The following is a 16,441-nucleotide window of genomic DNA, read 5'->3' as shown; positions in this document are numbered from 1 at the left end:
GAAACAAATAGCATCTGACAATAAGGTCAATGTCTTCTTATTCAGACCTTCTAACCTGCGTTAGGGACGACCTATTGATAACAGCAATATGAATATATACGAAACGTGTCGTGAATTTATAACAGTGGTTAAGATAATTAAAACATTCCATGTCGTTGTAACTGTTATTCAGGAAGCAAACTGTTTATTATACCCGAGAGGTCTTTGTAATTGTATACTAACATATTCATGAAAAAAAAAATCCCAAAACAGATATTTGTACGAAATCTTCAAGATAACCTCTGGATGGCATGATTTAATTTCAGTGGTTTTTAAATTGAATTTACATTTGAAATTGTATCCAGTAGTTAAAAAATAACAAGCGAGTCCTTGAAAAACGAATGAAGGATATGTGATGCAGCTTTACATTTATTACTCGGCATTTACTCATTTTAACTGTACATGTGTGTGTTCCGTGTAATCTTGTTATATACCAACTACATGCATTTTCAACATAGATTGCAACTGAGAATGCTGTAATGCAAACTTAACTCTTTAGAAATATATACCCCAAGTGACCCGGAATGATAAGCGTCCTCTGCCCTTTGGACACCAGATATCCGCCATGCCAATCTAGGTCAAATCGAGGTCTTTTTTAATATTATTTTTGGCGCGTTAAGCGTACGTTTCATATGTTAGAAAGACAATATTATATATGTTTAATACAAGTTAATAATGCACACATATATATCAATTAACGCTCCGACAAAGTCTTCATTACTGGCAGAATTCACGTTTGGCACGACGACCAACCCATTACATCATGGCGGGCGTGTAATGGTAATGGCGTTGCACAGACACAGTGTTATTGATATGATTTTATCGCCTTCGTGTAATGTTTACATAAAACATAAAACAAAGGCATTTCACATCTTTATCAGGCAGATCTTCCAGACGTATACCATGGACAATGATCGATAACCAGATAGTGTGTACGTGTTTTTTATTTCTATTTTCTTTTATCGACACCTTTTCGACAGGTTGTCCCATTACCACTACCAGTCGGTTCCACTCATCGCAAAATTCTATGAAGCGTTTCAATGCTAAAAGTACAACATATGTGTTTCGTTTTGAGGAAAAGTGCGACATAGAAAATGTTTATGATTCATACAAAGTGGTCTTGATATATTGCAGTTTTATTTATTTAGACTTGGTTTAAAAGTAAAATGTTTTATTTTCAAAATGATCAATCTTGCCCTAGACCTGTTAATGTATTGCAATATGGCCACCAGATTCGTAAACAGGAATTTAGCATTATGAAAATATTTTACAGATATCATACTAAATGTATTGAAGGTCTCATGACATATGCTGTGCACAAGCCGGTAAACAGTATATGAACCAACCAAGATGTACATCTATTAGCTACTTAGAGCTGACGACGATGTGTATGCAGATGTAACAGGTAATGGGACCTTTGACCTTTAGACGTTCCCTAATGACCACCAAAATATGATTATGTTTAAAACCTGATGTTATGCAATAGACATCGCTTTGATTGGCGTTGCTTGGTATCAAACTTGGTTTTGTCATCAATTCTTGCTAGCTGACATTGCTATAATATATTTCAAAAGTAGTCAAAGGCTTGAACTTTGAAACCTTTAACCTTCGAACATCTTACTTTGTGTACAATAACATATTATTATACTAGGACACGAATGTTATGTGCATCTGCTAACGACCTCATGTTCAAACTGTTTACTGTGAAATACGCTTGAGGCAGTCAGGCCCAAAAACTCACAGAGACCCACTTACAAATAGATTAGTATATATTTCAAAAAGAACGATTTTCAAATGCTTATATCTTGCGCCATAAATAAAAGGTTATTGGGTATATTACTATGTGAAGAAAAAGTAATTGCCGTTTTAAAGCGAATATCTGTTATAGTTTATTAGAAATTTTATTATTTTGTAGTACTTGAAACATGGAAAATAAATTTACAATGCCCTCTCTTGTATACCCGCAGCAACTTGAAAAATCACGGGACATTTTCATTACACATTGAAGTATACACAAAATATCTACAAAAGAAACCACGCGGACATCAAAACAGATGGAGAGGTTCCGTAACTAGGTGATAAAGCTAGAAGCTAACAAATGGTTTCTAAGCAACAACACAGTTTCCATTACAACCGTAACGATAAAGAGGTCGTTAATGATCTGAAAACTCTCTTTGTTCGTGTCGAGGTAGATATGACATATGATATCATCTATATGAATACTAAGGCTGATATTGCTATCGAAAAATGCCTGATAAATGTCATCTTAATTTGGCGATCGAAAATGACATGTCAGTTTGACGGCACTATGAAAGGGTCATTGTAATGTATGCAAATTAATTAGAAAATTTACACTTACCAGTTGATGAGCATTATTAATGTTGTGACATATACAAACAGCCTGTCAATCATGATTACCCCCACAAGAAGCATTATTGAAGAACCGGAAGTTGCAGGTTTAATCATTAAGATGACACCAGGAACACCCATGATAAAATCTCCTAGAGAATTAGTGTTATAATGTAAAAAAAAAAATATAATTGTAACACAACACAGCCAAAACAAACACAAGATATCATTGGAAAATAGCTGTCGTACTGCCAATTTATAAGCACAGTCTTATTCAAAGTTTATTAGATGTGGGTCCTTGACACATGATAAGCATTATCTTATCAGGAGCCAAAGGTGAGTGACATACATATGATTTCTGATCGTAAAAATGGTGTACATCCAATCTATAAGATCACTTCATCGCGATACACGAGGAAAAAAGATATGAAATTCAAATTATCTCAAAATACTGTAATTATGCCAAAATAACCTTGAAAAATAAGGCAGTAGTCATATGTCTGCTTTCACTCTTTGCTATTAGACGACTAATAATGCATATTTTTATAACAGGAAACCGCTAAAAACCCATACAAGCCATTTATTGCACACAACAAACAAATGCTCATAGAGCTATTAACTTAACTTTTCCAATCTGAGCTATTAATTAAAAACCAAGAAGAGTTAATTAAATGAATGGTTGTGTGATAGTTCAGAGGTAATTATAAAAGGCGCCACATGAGCCCTAGTTTATAATGTTTCATTGATATGAGGGCAATTGCGCATGCGCAGAAAAATTATAAGGGCTCTTGACATTCTATGACCTTGGTTGTTGCTGGTAAAATTGAAATTTACATTTAAATGCAACCTTGAACATTTGTCACTTAATTCTTTACCTTTCGAGTATCTTTAGCATCTTTTTGGTTTATTGCACTCATTATATAGAGAAATGTCTTTGAGATGTGATAAATATATCCAGGTACATGTATACAGAGGTTTAGCGCACAATGCAACGACGATTTCTCATCTTAACTGTCGTGCTTGGAGACCAACATCTCTGTCTGGTAGAAACCTCGCATGAATTATTTAAAGTCACGTGGTTCGCTGATTGCTATATAAAGCAAATACAGCTTTTCATTAAATTGTGCGTAAATTTCAACTAAAATGGTTTTACGGCCGACTTATATCGACAAGTACACACTCTCGTGAGAGTTAAAGAGACACGTGATTTCCATGTCTATCTGTTGTCAATGTCGATATTGAGGAGCGCGTATTCCGGATAATGGAATTATTTTATTAAAGGAAATAAGATTTAATTCAAAATGTGTCCAACAAGCCAACTTTGTGAACACTATTTCTATATAGGCATTATATCATTATCTCTTCATTCAAATAAAGTGGCCATTTTTGTAAATATTGTGTCATTGCAAATGATCTTTTGAACCTTAAAGCTGGTCCGTCAAAATTTAACGATCGCCAACGACCATATATCATGATGATTTAGTTAATATAATTTAATTTTATCACATAAAACATCTTGGATATTTCAATAGAAATCGTTCATTGTATTTGCCTACGTGTTACATGAAATACCGATTAAACTGGATATTAAAACATGACTATGTCAATGGTTTTATCAATATTTTATATCAAGCATGCAGAAATTGTGGAGGGATTGTAATAAAATGCAAAAATGCAGACGATACCATCTATTCCTGAACAATGAGGCTGGTTTTAGAGAAAGGATTTTTGCTTATTATATCAAATTGTATTTCCTAAAACGTCCAGACATATGGAACAATTGCTATCGATCTCGCCACAGAAAATAATTTATCTAGTAATAGCGTTCAAGAATTATTGATAACTTATGTCGTGTCGTGTGATTACTTTGTATAGATTGCTGAATATGCGTTTCCGATTTCATTAAAACATTTAATCATCTATTTCTATAAAAGTTAATGAGAAAGTAGCTATAGCTGGCGCACCTATATAGGAACCAATTAATGAATTCTCGTCTGAAAAAATACTATACCAGGGTTTTCTACCAAAAACCATTCAATCTACTCTGGGAACTTTTACAATCGTTACCATGTCCTAATTCTCACTAATATATCTTTTACAGAGTCATTGGTCGTTCGGGAGCTCTAAAAGTTTAAACTATCATGATGCCTCCCAATTATTTTCAAACGACCCAAGGTATATGATTTGAGAAGATCTCGTAATTCTATTTTACGATGATTAACTTGTATACAATGTAGTCCAGGTCAATGCGATAATTTCATACGAAACAGGGCAATGCTGACTTGGATAAAAAATACCATTTTAGCCACTTGTCATCGTTCTTTATTTTCATCTCGAGACATAAATAGTAAGTGGCGATCAAAGCATTTTCATTTCTAGCATATGCCTGGTTTAACATAAGACGTCGCGCTAGGCAGAAGAAATCCCCCGTATATACGTATATATTACAGAATTACTAAAAGGAAGTGGTTCTGTCGAGCAAAACAATCAAGTCTGCAAGAAGGCCAAGAAGCGACGCAATAAGAAAATCGGTTGTCTCAATATTCCGGTCACAGTTCAAACTGGAGATAAAAAAACATAGACTATGCTTACCAGGATCCTTTTGCATAATATGACAATTTATATACAATCCCAATATTCTCACCTTATCTGATTTTCGGCCGTGTAAATACGCACATTTTCACCAGTCATATATTCTTATTTTGAAAAAAACTTTCACGAAACGCAAACAAAACGTAACAAATTTAACACTTCCTTTGAATGAATACCTTTTTTTAAATATGATTTTCATTTTTTGTCAGGATTAATTTCGTATTTCCCCTTTCATTTATCATAACACGCCATATTGAATGTAGCACATCAACAGAAAGGTTTCAGATCAACAAGGTTCCCAATTTGAATCGCAAGCACCATAAATGAACCCGAAGATGGCGATAAGACTATAAAAATATTTTTTATATCCATTACATGGTAAGTACTGTATTAAAAATCACATTTAAAGGTAATGTTATGTTGTAATTAACGAGTGTGTCATTGCCCTTAGAAAGCTGAGATTGGTGACATAATGAAAAGTATTTATAAGTAGTCAAACTTCGTTAACTTGAGCTTTGATAATTCGAAGACCCTGTTTAACATTTTCTTCCGAAGGTAAAAATCATATGAATGACAAACTAGGTTAATTCGAAAATCCGCGATATCTCGAGGTAGCGAGGTTCGACTGTATTCAAAAAAATTAAAATATTTATGGTCACAATAACGATTTGGGCCGCCCAATTCTAGCTGACAGTATGCGAGCATAATCAGGTATAGACAGTTTATAGGTAAATTGATTAACCTCAAGCAATTTGTAATCATTTACACCTCAAACATTTCTACAATCAAAGATACTACATTCTAGTCTGCCTGCAAGGGATGTCACATTTTCTTACGCTAATTTAAAGTACATTTATTTCAATAATTAGCTTCCCCAATGAGAACAATGTAAATATTTGATGTCCCTTTAATAGGTTCGTACTCTATACTTGGTAGGCGGCCAGTCATACAAGGCTGTACTTCGGAATTCCATTTATTGATTTTTACGTCATAGCTATTGTGTAATGTTGTATTGAAATTTTTAAAAAAGCAGCAAAAAAAAACAAAAACAAAAACAAAAACAAAACAAAACAAAACAACCCCCCCCCCCCCCCACCCCCCCAAAAAAACAACAGGGAAACAACAGAGAACCTTGTAGCATACCTCGGTGTAAAGTTTTAGTCATGCTTGAATTTATTTCGAAATTATGTGAGAGGAAACCGTCACGCTTTCATTTGTAAAAGTAATGCGCTATAAATTGATTACTGATGAGTACCAGTTGTCCAGATCTAATGCCAACAATGCAAAATCAGTGTGAGTATATAAGAGATCTGTAATGACATATTATAGGTGGAAAAAACCAACTACGTTATTTGGAACTCTGATCATTCGAAAACCTTGTTTAACTCGAACGAAAGCAAGCTTCGAGAGTAAAATATATAAACACGCTCGGTTAACTCGAAAACTCGTGACATCTAGAAGTTTTTCCATGGCCCCACTGACTTCGAGGTAAAGAAATTCGACTGTATGTTATAATATAGTCTTACCCCAGTCAATTTATCTCCCAAGACTTGCGAACAACTCAATTCTGCAAAATGTTCTCAAATTCCATAATATTTCATATTATGTAATTTAACCTCAAATTTGTTTGGTGCAGTTATCTTTTTCATTCTATATAGGACATTTTATTAAGCTCTTGATATTTCGACAGCTTGTTGGCTGATAGCAGTCGTATTTGCATCAAATTGGGCATTTGACAGAATAAATTTTTTGCGGAATAAAAGAAATTATGATGAAACGGATTGTCATTATTGATAAACATATCCTACTGATGTATCTGTTCCATATTATATTGACCAATTACAAGGCTGAATGAGGTCGAAGGAAAATAATTATGATTCATTAACACATTAGTCCAAATATAGGATTGCTTTTCACAATATCCAAATTTAGGTGACAAATAAATAATTGTGGCAGAATATTTATTAGTTCCACACTAAAAATCAATGATATTACATTACATACCGATAAGCCATATGCTTGTAATATAAAATCCGTTTCAAGTGCACTATGATTTGTTCGCTGACCTCGAGACTGCTTTTCTATTTCTCTATTAAGGTTGCAAGTTGATAACCGTGGATATAATTCCATTAGAAAGGTATACCGGTTTTCTATAAGAAAAAGTGTGATCTTGTGAAAATCATTGTCAAGCCCTGCTGTTGTCCTGGTGTAAGAAGCTGTTCAAACGGAAATTATTCGGAGCCTCTTCTAAGTCCTGTCTATCGTTTGGATTGCATGTTAGAACATATTAAGAGATATGTGTATCCGAGTGGAAATATGTATCTATCAAAGCAATTAGTTATTATATATGTTAAAATGAAGATATCAAAAAGCATCCGTGTGGAAGGGGGGCAGATTGTCTGTTATCACTGTCGAACCCATGAACAGTTAATAAACCTATTAGACTGTCCCCTATCTCCCTCCTCTGCTTGATGATATATGTAATGGTTTTTTGACAGAACAGTGTGAGCATTTCCTGAAACCACAACACACGAACATATCTATGCAAAACTAATGAACGCATCTGACCTCAGCAGTAAATATCGGTTAGGTCTCACAGTGTTTCTGGATTCAGAGGTCATTTTTATCTTAATAATTTGCACACGAACCGTTGCAGATCTGGTGAGGGTGTATTTGATTTCCTTCCGTAAAACGTAGACTACCTTTATAATGCGTAAGACAGAAAGGCAGAAAACTTCCATATACAAATAGGTTGCAGTAAGTAGCGAAACTTTGTATACAACATATTATGCTTATTATTCTTATTATTTATAGACATATTACAAATATTTCGTTATCATTACCCCTGTTCTCATTTTGAGGACATGATATCACCTTGATTATACATAGATTAACATGGTAGGTATGCAATCGATATATAGGCTTACTCTTCCTGAACGCCTGGTCTTCATCTTATCATTTTACCTTTTGGAGTGGTTCTGTGTAGGCCTTTATTTAGCTCATAGTTTGCTTTCGTTATTTTTTTTAATAAATTCTGAGAATTGCGTTCTGTTCACGCGTCATTATTCGCTTTTTAATACGTAATAGATATGACTTATTAGTAGCTTCACGCAATCAAGAACTGTCTAAAAACATTCCATGCCAAAAAGAGAAAAATGACCTATATATTCTTATTCCTGATAAAAGAAGGGACCCCATTGCGGAACCTGAATTTTTTCTTTGCACATTTAAGAGACCAAAATGTACCTGCAACCTTAGTGAACACTTAAATATCTATCTTAACAGTTATTTCCTTTCCAGCAGTTTCATAACTTTTTCTGTTATCTGTTTTTTTCTCTTGGTAATTCCTTATCAGCTGCATTGATGTAACAGAGTGTATAATGTGGGGACGTTTAACCCAGCAATACAAATCTGGTTTAAAACCATTTTAATGAATGGACCCTTTAAAGGTAAGAGAACGGATACCATCGAAATAGTGGTTCCTCTACTGACAAGAGAACGGATACCATCGAAATATTGGTTCCTCTAATGACAAGAGAACGGATACCATCGAAATATTGGTTCATCTAATGACAAGAGAACGGATACCATCGAAATTAAATTTGTGTTCCTATAATGACAAGAGAACGGATACCTTGAAATATTGGCTCCTCTAATGACAAGAAAATGGGTACCATCGAAATATTGGTTCCTCTAATGACAGGAGAACGGATATCATCGAAATATAGGTTCCTCTAATGACAAGAGAACGGATACCTTCAAAATATTGGTTCCTCTAATGACAAGAAAACGGATACCATCGAAATATTGGTTCCTCTAACGACAGGAAAATGGGTACCATCGGAATATTGGTTCCTCTAATGACAAGAGAACGGATACCTTCGAAATATTGGTTCCTCTAATGACAAGAGAACGGATACCTTCGAAATATTGGTTCCTCTAATGACAAGAAAATTGATACCATCGAAATATTGGTTCCTCTAATGACAAGAGAACGGATACCATTAAAATATTGGTTCCACTAATGACAAGAGAACGGATACCACCCAGAGCTTTGCAGAGATATGTTTTGGTACATGGTCATAAAAGACTAGGTATTGTAACTGGTCTTCTAACATCTGCTGATACGCTTCTACTCCAAAAGGAGAGGATATGTCTTTCAATTTGATTATTCAAACATAGTGCACGTACTCCCGGAGTTCCGTTCTCACCCCTTAAATCACCCGTGAAAATCTAATATCACAGTTTTAAAGAAGTCTCATACGACGAAAATTACTTTACACGTATTTTCGCAGATAGTTCTAAAAGAATTATAGAGAGAGGTTAGTCAACTTTGCATCGATCAGCTTTTGGAAATTGTATTTTATTTTCCCTTTGGCAAACACTAAATTTCATCATATGCCACTATAGGTCATTTCAAGGTTGCTAATCAAGTAAAACGACTCGTAGATACACAATAAACACAAATTATCCATGTCAAAATGTTTAAGAATACGACCATGGTTGTACTTTTGAGACAATTCTCATATAAACGTCTCGTTTGACAGCTCATTCGTAAAACGAAAACGAGCCAGGGAATTGTTTACATGTAGAATACTAAAAGATGGGCAGACATTATGGAATAGCTTCTTTGAATATCAATTTAGTAATAGCAACAGGATACATCGAACATTGCGTCCTTCCGAGAAGCGTAAGTCTTGCTAGGACCATGTGATGATATTCGAAGAAATCTGAAAAATGTTAAATTTAAGAAAAGTTAGAAAAGGAGGAAAACTTTGTTACAGACTCATATCTTGCTATCGATATACGGACGATCTACCAAATAAATAGATAATGTAGGCTTAAAATAGAAACTGATGATTATTGCATTAAAACATAGACTATATTCATTTTACAATGAATGAATGAAACTGGTTTTGTATCAACTTCCATTAATCGTTATGATTGACTCGGATGGAAGAATACGAGGGTCTTATCACAGGAGGAACTCGGGAGTATCCAGAATAAACCAACGTCCGAACGGAGAATCGAGCCCAGGCCGTCTAGGTGAAAGTGTGTTGCCATTGTGTGACCCGACCACTTTTGATTGTCATGGTAACAACTGGATAACTATCCGTGATGAAAAAAATCGAGAAAATTAAGATCAAAGATTGGCAAACGTAATGTTTACTTTCGGAGTTGTCTGCACAGAAATACTGCTCTCTCCAGAATACAACTTTAAGGTCAATTATATGAATGGGTAACGAAATGACGGATGATAGTACTAACGAACCATGACAGAAATCAGTTGAAATGTTGACCAAAAACCGAGCGAATGTCAAAGATGATTTGCAACCACATTTTTCAAATGTCAAAGGTAAATTCATGTGTTCAGAGAATGTGACCGTTACCTCCCACACCTGAGGTTCCCGAAACATAAACAAAACATATATGACCTTTCTGTTTTAGACAGCTTTGACTGACTGTTCCCTTTACTAGTCTGACATCACGTGATTAATCTAATACGATTATCAATTTAAAGTTCAGAGATTACCTCACCTCTGTTGGGAATAAGGATTATACGAAAAGACGAAAGTAAAGTACTAGGGTGCATTTCTATCATAATTTCTTACAGGACGCTTTGCTTTGCTGGGTTTGCTTCAGTGAAAGCATGACCACAAAACACTTTACAGACCGAGTTGACTGTCACGTCAGCGCAAAACAGTGACCATGTTTCTTTAAAATGAACAATAATTCAAAACATGTGATGTATATGTATTTTTCCAGGACTAAAGAAAAACGTTCTACAAGACAAAAAACGCCATTTTAAATCCAGATATAGTAGAATAATTGATGCATGCGACTTGTGGACACTTTGAGAGTATCAGAAATGATATCGGCTCCCATGAAAGAAAATATTTTAACAACAAGAAATAAATATTATTGTCTTTTTCACAGACGTTAACCATCAATTAACCTTCCATAATTCTATAATCACACTTGACATTTCATATCCCCTTTGCAAGTGTTCGAGAAAGCTTTTAAGCTTCTATTGAGCAATATAAAGAGACCATTTTTGTCATCCATTTACAATATACTATGAACTGCCAATATCTTCACATTTTCGTCCCAAAAGCGACATAATCTGTTTTAATGAGTGTCAGCTTTCCTGAAACCGGATGACATCTTAACAGTAGGTAATCATTAAAAGTATTGAATTTTGGTCTTATGATTAGAATTTCGCATGTGACCTTTGTAAAAAGAAAAAATTAAAATGTCAAGAAAATATTTGATACCTGACCGCGTAGCCGCACATAAGTAAAGTATATATGTCAGGAGCCTTTGTGGCAATGAGCAGGAAAAAAAACGGCGAAGGAAGCGATACAGCCTCTAACGTGCAATAACTGAAACAATAAATCTAGTTTTAATTTCATATACGTATATATTCCTTACGTAGACGACGCTGCAGACTTTGTCTTATTCAGCCATTTGCTCAGTATTCTATGCAAAAGAGAAAAGGTCATTATGGTTTCAGAGTCTGGACATGATATCGTGTAAATTATGTGCCTAGTACATTCGACCATTTAACATTAAAAAAACATTATTCACAATATCTCATTATTACGAAAAAAATAAATAAATTCAAATAATATTTATACATTGATGAGTTTGCTATGGTTTTAATAACGATGTCAATTGACAATGCTATTAAGGATATAAACCACCCTTTACGTATTATATCTGTGATGAATTAGCTCCCTTTAACAAAAACGATTTGCATTTATTCAAATGAGTCGCAAACTGAATCAAAATTTCAATTAATTAAATTAATTAAACAGGAACTCCTCTTAAAAGGGACACATTTTTCAGAGTTAACAAACATTAAGTTCCCCACGTTGTAATCAGTTGTAAAACGCCTGCATTTCACAGAATGTATATTGTCGCTACGGGATAATAAAATAAGTGAAATATTAACCCAGAAAAGATATTTCTCTGCTGATATGTAATTGGATTATTTTCGGGATTCGAAAGAAGAGCCCAAGGACGAAACTGTGATTAATAACAAAAATTAGATTATATTATCTTGTCTTTTTTCCCTGTTGTTTTTTAAGTTTAACTCACGGTTTTATATTCAAGGTCTTTTACCCAATTCAAGATTTCAGTGATAAATTCCGATTGCTGACAGTGTTTCAAGAGATGCAAATTGATGGAATCGAAGATAATATTTCCAATTGATGTGAGGCTTGACGTGTTCGGTGCTATGTAATATGTCCGGTGGTTGCTTAAGCACGTCCGGTGGTTGTTTAGCATCGCGAAGAGAAGTGTGACGTGTTCGGTGCTATTTGACATATCTGGTGGTTGTTTAAAACCACCTTCTTGTGAAGCGTAACGTGTTCGGTGCTATTTGACATATCTGGTGGTTATTTAAAACCACCCCTTGTGAAGCATGACGTGTTCGGTGTTATTTGACATATCTGGTGGTTATTTAAAACCACCCTATGTGAAGCGTAACGTGTTCGGTGCTATTTGAAAGGTCCTATGGTTACTTTATTCGCACCCCTGTTCTCATTCTGAGAACGTGACATTATCTGAATTTTACCTACGTTTATATTCAGAATGTCGTTTTGTGATTTGCATGAATTTACCCTTGATTTTTGTCAAAGGTAATATATTAATTACGAATCTATTTTCTATCCATATTTCGTGCTACTATAATGCAATTAATTTCTAGCACTTAGAATTTGGCTGCAAAGTAGCGCGATCTACGAAACTAGGGGAATACTGTCCTTGAACCTCGATATAATGTAATTCAAAACATTATTTTCGAAAAAGGGACAGATCGTCAAGAAACTTAATATCTTTTTATCGTTACCAACATATCAATTAACATTATAAGTTTCCAACAAACAATTTCTCATTAAGATCCAGTGCCTGCAACTAATCAAGTATTGGATATTAATCAAAAGAATAGGATATGTGTTGCAACCAAATATGGATGTGTCGAGAATATGATTCTAAGAAACCCATCTCATACCAGAGTGATTGACACAATGTCAATGGTAAGAAGACATCCAACAGTGACATTCATGTGTATTGTTTGTAAATCATTTTAAGATATATATCCACGAAGAATTAATGCCTTACGGTGTTCATTGGGGTTATAAATGACAGGGGGTTCTTCTGCATCATTTTCTAGTAGTGTTGTATATCGTGCTGCCTTTAAAGTTACATAATTTATAATGACTAACATATCATTAAAAGGCAGTAAGTTTTTATCTTTACAATTGCTGACCTTTTGTAATTCTAGGTATAGTCTTATTCGATCTAAAAATAGATAAGTTTTCATTACCAGCAGGAATATCCTTTATATGGACAGGGACGGTGAAAATTCGCTGCCTTAATGGCTGCATTTACGATGCCATAATGGACACGAAATGTATGTCATTTACAGTTCGTTATTTCACACTTCTTTCTCGCTTGTTTATATGGCAGCGTTACTATGCAAATGTGAATGAAATCGGTAGTGACCTACATATGGAGCTTCTTCTTGAACTGATCGTATAGAAACATAGGTTTGGCAAGTGACCGAAAACCGTGGATGTTGAAAAAGTCCAATTTACAGCATATGGGTTTTCATCATGCTTGCTTGTGGCATGATTTGTAGAGGTGTATCTGCAGTTCCTGTCTTTCGTTTCAAATTTAGTGTAAGGTTATTGACGCCGTTACTTTCTATGTCATGAGAAACAAATGCAATTCTCTCAGTCGCGAAGTATCGATTGCAGCTAATGTTGGTTATTAATGCCTATTTGCATTACTTGAAACAATCACTCTATGTTATAAAAATAGCATATGTTTAAAAAAGAACAAATGGTACGAAGATAATAACAAAACCACAATTCAAACTCAAAATCGATAGAATATAAACAAAAATATAAATTCACATAGAGGCTCCAGCAGAAGTACAAGGAGAATAAGACCAGGTGATCAGGAAGAGCAAGCGTCTTCTGCTTCATCGACTACAGCCGCCATACAAATCTAGGTCAAATCTGGATTTTCTCCCAATCACAACTGAGAGCCAGGGTGACGACAATTGAACCACTAAGCGCATCAACAAGCATCACACATGTCTGACTTCGTTTCAAACAAGCAAGTAGGCTAAATCACGACGTTCGCAAGATCTTCATTCACAATTTCTTTTCTGATCTTGAAGGAGCACTTCTTATGACTTCAGCCTTCAGAAATATATGATAACATCGCATCAAACAAGCAAGTCATACACAATTAAAAAGGAAGTAATAGGTTTATCGATTTCATGGATAGACAAAAAACGAATTCAATATAACAATTAACATCGTTGATGGCTCCTGGAAAACGAAGGGTAAACTTTCTAATCTACAGATCGATTTGATTTTTCGATATCACACTAACACTGTTATAACCCAATATATGTCAAGCTAGTAAGTATAACAAAGCTAAGCTTTCAACAATATAAAAGAGGCCCAAATGACCTGCATCGTCCACAAGTTAGATAAGGGATTTTTTTTTTAAATATAAAGAATAAAACTGCAATTAAAAGCGAATATTTCATTATCAAAGACGTTAAAATTATATAAAAATAGGGTAATGTCATTTCTTTGGTGATAATGTCTTTGTTTTGTGTTCATACAAGCAATGAAAGGTATGATCTCATATCTTATCAAACAGATATTTTGGCTGTTCATTCAAATATTTAATATTTGCTTTATAATATATTTGGCGACCTTTGACCTCAGCCTTCAATCTGCAAATTAATGAGATCCAGCAATCTGAACAATAACCCTTAATCAGTTTACGGATATAAAGCACAAAGTATACACGTTACGATAAGAACACATAATTTTGAAATGAAATCCTGAAAAACATTATTAAACCAAAGGAAAGACCATCGGATATTAAATCAAAATTTTGGACGAGTTCGTTCCATAGAATGTCCACGACATCCAGTTTGAAGGTACCATTGAGAATAAAAAGACCGTCGTTACTCATCTCTTTCTAGCACCAACCGGGAAACCACAGATATTATCATGTCATCATGATCACCATTGACCTAAATAGCAGACCAATCACAAACCACATTAAGTGACAAGTAGGACCCCGTGAGCTAAATAATATTGGGGAAAGCATATTAAAATGTCGATATTGTCCTTAAATCATATATAGAGATGTAAAACTGTTAGCAGGAGTACTGTTATAGAAACAATGGGCTGATTTAAGGAATCACAGACGAAAATTAGCCCTGAAGACAGTCTATAAACTCCACAAATGTCATCTTTTTATCCAACTATACAAATCTTATGGGATTAATTTGTGAAACGATGATAGTGAAGATTTTACCCGAGAGTGCAAAGAAGTTTCGTGAGGATTATGTACGATGATAATATTAAATGGTAATTCATTTTCAAATATAGAATTGGGATGGCCATGTTAGCTTTTGTATTAAAAGCTAGATGAAACAGTTCAAAGAAAATCCTATGACTGATTTTTCATGCGTGTTTAGATTGGTTGAATAAGATTTCTCTTGTCAAACATGGTCCGCCTAATTGTATCAATTTTCATATAATATAGTATTCCAATTCCATGAAGACCTCTACGATTTGCATAAACGCGTGAGCACGCGATTACGACACATCATGTAACTGGAGGGATATTTTTCATTGATTCACCAGTTTCGATTTCTTAGAAAGTTATGAAAAGTTCAGTTCTATACGGGTCAGAGCGATCACTTTAATGAAACATTTGTAAAATGACAACAGATTTAGGTTAACAGAAATTGTTTATTTGTTTATTGTAATTATCACATTTCGTCAGATAAAAAAAAAAAAAAAAATAAATTAATTAATTAATACAGATTCAGAGTATCTTAAAGAAAAATCCCTGATTCATGTGGACCTCTTATTAATTAAATGCTTTTATATTTGTTACAATCCCAGCATATTAATAGAGAAATAAGTGAGCTCCCTTTAAAAAGAACAAAAAGGAGAGCAATTAGAGTGTATCATGAGGAAAACTTCATTAAGATGTATATAGACCGGTATATATGTGAACGAAACTGTGGTTGAAATCTCGTGTTGTCTATCTGGGAAGTAAAACATTTCGTGCACGGAATTTACCACTCATCATGAATCTTCCAATCAAATTCGTGGGGATAAATAGGGCACCAATGATTACAGACTCTCCTGAGGATAACATAGTTTGCAATCAGAATAGAAATTACAATCACAAACAAGAGGTCCAATGGACCTGCATAATACGACAACCTAAGACCTTAAACCGTGATGCCTAAATATTGATTAGCGCTGAAAACGTATACGATAAATAATGATGAAAAAGGAATAAAAAGATATGACCTCAATGTTTGATTATGAGAAACTCTAAGCACGAAAATATGGACCTGAAAACACAATGGCAATGATTGATGGCCCTGAATTGCACACACAACAGG

The sequence above is a fragment of the Pecten maximus genome, chromosome 16 (assembly GCF_902652985.1).
Source record: "Pecten maximus chromosome 16, xPecMax1.1, whole genome shotgun sequence".
Lineage (NCBI taxonomy): Eukaryota > Metazoa > Mollusca > Bivalvia > Pectinida > Pectinidae > Pecten > Pecten maximus.
This window is presented reverse-complemented; position numbering follows the sequence as displayed.